Genomic DNA, 1,132 nt, shown 5'->3' on the forward strand with positions numbered 1-1,132 from the left:
ACTGTCCATAGAAAATACAGTTTTTTCTTTAAACAATGCCTTAAGAGTTTTTCTTTTATGCATATAAACAAAAAGAAAAGAAAAGGATTACAGATGATCTGTACATTCAGGGTAAAAAGCCCGTACATTTAACGCTGTGAAAGAAAAGGGGAAAAATGGGAAATATAAACACATGTATGACATTTTAGCATAGCAGTCTGTAGTAATTGACTCACTGGGGAGATGGCCCCAAGTGGACACTAGAGGAACTGCAATTTTTAGCAGTTTTTACCAGAATGGCTTTTCAGCTTTGTAGGATGTCACATTGTGACTTGTCTGTGCTAATATATAAATGCACGTGTATTCTAACATCTACTGTGACACGTACATGAGCATTATTAAGACTCAGGGTGTTGTGGTTCCTTTCAGAAACATCTACATACAGTATGTTTGGTACACAGTCTCCAAGAGGCAACCGTTAGACTTTTATGTTTGCTTTTTCCTGCTTATCTGTTGAAGGCAGCCAGTTTAGTAGGTGTCAGTTTTCTTCCAGTGTGATGGCTGTTTTTCGTGGAACTGTACTCCAGCTATCTGTTTCTGCAAGTAGCTGAACTCTTACTCTGCTCCTTTCGAGCCGTCTCACCCTTCCCCCTTTTATCTCATTCAGGTCTTGGTCATGTCCTTCCCTCATGCATCGGCTCTGTTATGACATCGGAGAAGGAAAGATTAGCAGCATGTAAACAAGGTTAATTTTAGCATGCACCCGGGGTGACTAGCTGCAGCCTCCATCACCGACGAACACTGTAAATGACCGTGAGCTGCAGACATCTGCGCCTGTGTGTGGGCGAAAACAAAATGTAGTAGGCCGTTTCCTGGCTGGTTAGGTAATGATTCTAAAATATTTGATTCAGGGTTTATCGGTCATCAGCTGACCTGGGAGCAGTTTGTTTTTCCCTTTGCAGTAGAGGAGGGAAACAGGAGAGGGAGAAAAAGATGTTACATAAGCAGTGCAATAAAATAGCGGCCAACTGTCCAAACCAAATAGCTCATAGGTCATCACTGAGAATATGTCCATGACTTAATGTGGTCGGAGAACAAAATAACGATACTTCATAATGATAATATACGTGGTGATTATGTTATTTGTCATAGA

Source organism: Pundamilia nyererei, unplaced genomic scaffold (genome assembly GCF_000239375.1).
Source record: "Pundamilia nyererei isolate P.nyererei 1_Seehausen unplaced genomic scaffold, PunNye1.0 scaffold00062, whole genome shotgun sequence".
In the NCBI taxonomy this organism is placed as follows: Eukaryota; Metazoa; Chordata; class Actinopteri; order Cichliformes; family Cichlidae; genus Pundamilia; species Pundamilia nyererei.